This window comes from Odontomachus brunneus, unplaced genomic scaffold (genome assembly GCF_010583005.1).
Source record: "Odontomachus brunneus isolate Ranch 3 - 2012 unplaced genomic scaffold, Obru_v1 Obru_scaffold_074, whole genome shotgun sequence".
NCBI lineage: Eukaryota > Metazoa > Arthropoda > Insecta > Hymenoptera > Formicidae > Odontomachus > Odontomachus brunneus.
The window spans coordinates 1,669,280-1,672,576 of record NW_022639524.1 but is presented as its reverse complement, the minus strand read 5'-3'; positions in this window follow the sequence as shown (position 1 = coordinate 1,672,576).

Genomic DNA, 3,297 nt, shown 5'->3' with positions numbered 1-3,297 from the left:
ATCGACGAGTCGGTCCTCCCCGACGAAATATCCCACACCCTCGCGGCCCGCGGACGTTGCGGGATTGGAGAGGTGCGGACGGGCCCTGTTAGGAGGGGTTGGGGAGGGAGTCGGCGTGGTCTGGGCGCGGCTCCCCCTCGATGCCGCGGCCATTGTGGCCAGGGAGGGATTGGTGGCGCTGGGGTGGACGGGTGCGCGGGTTGAGATGCTCGCGGCCCGCCCGCTTCAGTGCCACAAGTGCTGGAGGCCCGGCCACATCCGGGCGGCCTGCTCCGCGTCTGTGGACCGGAGCGGCTTGTGTTACCGGTGTGGCCGGGCGGGGCACATCGCGCGGGACTGTGTGGAGGGTGTCTCCTGCGCGGTGTGCCGTGAAGAAGGCCGGGAGGCGGGCCACCGTATGGGGGGGCCCGCCTGCCCCGTGAGGACGGAAGGAAATGGCCCGCGGGCTTGGCCCACGGGGCACAGGAGGGGCCGACCGCCAAACGCGGGCGGTACTGGCCTCCCTATGGGAGACGAGGCGACGGACCCTGGGGTCTCCCAAGATCCGGTCGGCGGAAAGGGCCTCGGTCTGACCACCTAGACCGGGGCCACGGCGCCGGCCGAACATCGGGCCGTCGTCGGGGGGAGGAGACGGAATCGGGCGAGACATCGTTCCTACCGGTTCCCCCTCTCCCCTAAGGGTCGCTTGGGGGGTGTGCGGGGGCGCACCCTCCAATAATAGCGGTCCGGGAGGGAGGCGGCGCGGTGTTGGGTCGCAACGCGCCGCTGCTCAGGAGGAGCGCGACCGGGGGTGATTTATTACCCCCGGTCCGGAAGGGGTCCTCAGGACTGCGGAGGGGGGTCCGCGGAAGTTATACGCAAGTGGTCCCCGCGGGCCCCCTGATGACCGCTGAGGACGGACCCGCCAGGGGTTTTAGTGGGTAGGGTCCTCGTCGAGTGTCTCGGCGGGGGAGGAGCCCCACATAACCCGCGGTCTCCCCCCGGAGACCGTGGGTATGCGTAAAGCATTTTCCCTGGCTTAAAAAAAGGGTGCAGAGGAGCCGGACAGCCATCGTGCGCCCCACCCGCCGCATCCGCCCCACTCTTCCCTTTTTGGGAAGCCTTTTGAGGCCGCACGGACCGCCCCCCGGATAATTCGGGGAGCTCAGCCCGTAGGGCCTTAACAATGCGGGGAACTAGGACCGCCACCGAGGCCTCAAGTTCCCCGCTAGTCGTTCCCGATGTTGCGGAGGCTCGTGCCTTGTCCAGACAAGTCCTCCGCTTATCATCTAGCCGTGTCAGCAGGGGCGTCCCCCCGCTGACCGTCGTCACCGCCGCAGCCTTATTTTTTCGGCCCTTAGTAAGCCGGTTGGCTTTCACGCCAGCTCCATCGCGCGCCTGTAGGGGCGGGGCGCTTCCTTGGGGGAGTCGAGAGCAGGGAGTCCTCCTCCACGTATCCCACCCTTTTCCTTTTTCGGTCTGCGGAGGAGTCCGTACTGTTGGGACCCCCTGCAGCCGCATCTCGGATCTATCACTCTCCGCCCCATCCACTTCCATGGCGGACGAGGTTTCGTTCCGCGGCTCGCTGGAGGGGCCGGGTCTTCGGGCCCTCTCCAGCTCTCTCGTTAGGTGGTCTACCTTTATGCGGAGGAGCTCCCTCTCCGCCCTAAAACGCTCGCGCTCGTCCGCGTCTGCCACCACCTCCCGCCTCGCAGCCTCGCCCGTGCCAGCATCATCGGCATTACTGGCCCTTTGTACTAGGGCGAGGCTGCACGCGGCCATTCTTGCCGCCGCGCTCCAGAGGGCTTCCTGTAGGCTCCATTCAGATTTCGGGACCTCTCTGCGGCCTTTTTGATCTCGTCTACGGCTCTTAGCGCCATGGACGAGACCTCGGTTGTCTGTTGCGACCGAAGGCCGCGGAGGATCCCGATCTGCTCCCTTTCCACTTGTAGGGCCCTCTGGGACGATGGCCTGACGGAGGGATCCGCGATTTCCGCCGCCAGCGCCTCGTCCTCCTCTTTTTCCCACAGTCTGTCGCTTTGGACGACCAGCGTGCTAACCCTGTTTTTGGAACCAGCAGCCGTCCGCCCGCGATTCTGTCCGACCGCCAGCGCGCCGGAGACGAGGACAGCGACCTGGTTCGGCCGCCACCAATATCCTCGCCGCTCCGGCCCTCCTCCGACGTGGAGGTTAGGGCCTCGCCGGGCTCTCCGCCTGCAGGGGAGGCAGCCGCACGCCCGCGAGAGGCGGATCTCGTTTGTCGACCCACCACGCCAAGGGGCCGCGCGAAGGAAGAGGAGGCCTCGACGGGCACTCCATCCCCCGTTTCGCCCCTGTTTACCGACGCACTGTCGGCTTCTGCCTGAGGGCTGCTGGCAGTCGGCACACCCTCCTCCCTCTCCTCTCGTGACTCCGTGGCTGCAGAATAACGTGGGGCCACAAGCGAGCCTGTAAGCCCCGAGGCCACCGGTGACCTGGTGGTCTCTCCCTTCTCTACTACATCAATGGGTGAAATATCCATGTGTAGTTGATCCCACCAGCCCTGACGGCTAGGACCTCCAACGTATCTCCCATCCTCCCCCCCCCCCAAATTGAGGAGGGAGGATGCCCGGCGTACTCGCCGGGAGAGGCCCTATGCCACTGGTCCCCGGGAATTCCGCACAGGGACACTAGACTCCAGCCCCCTACTCACGCCCCAGTCCGCAAAGGACTGAACCGCTTTGAAAGGCCCCGCACCTACGACCGTGCGGGCACCGTCAGGGCCGCCGCCACGCGGGGGGCTCCACGAACGGACAACGGCGAAAGGGTGTTGCGACCCATCCATGCCGGGTACCACCGTGGGCGCCAGCCGATGCTCCGCCCGGGGCCACGACTTTACCATGTCGCAATCGCCGCCCTCCGGGCTATCCATTGTAAGGGACGACCCGACCGACCGCCCGATGGGCATATCGGCCGCGCCGACCCCTAGTACTCTCTCGGCGCAGCGGCCACCCGAGAGAGAGAAGACCGGTTGCCATACTGGAATTTAGGATACGGCCGCCCCCGCTGTGGGGATCAACTCACCGGCACCGGCCGCCCATGCTGGACGAACCGGGCCCGCTCACCTCTCCCTTAATACTCCCGTGCGCAGCTGCCCGCATGAGAGGAGATCGCCGGCATGAAATGCCAGCGCCAGTCCCAGGGTGTCCGGCCCAGACCTCGAAATACGTTCAAGCGGCCCGGACATCCCTCCACCCCCCACGTACCGTGAGGCACACCTCCGGTGTGCAAACACGGGTGTGAGTTCCTTCCCCCCGTCCGATCGCCGGCCGTCGCCGT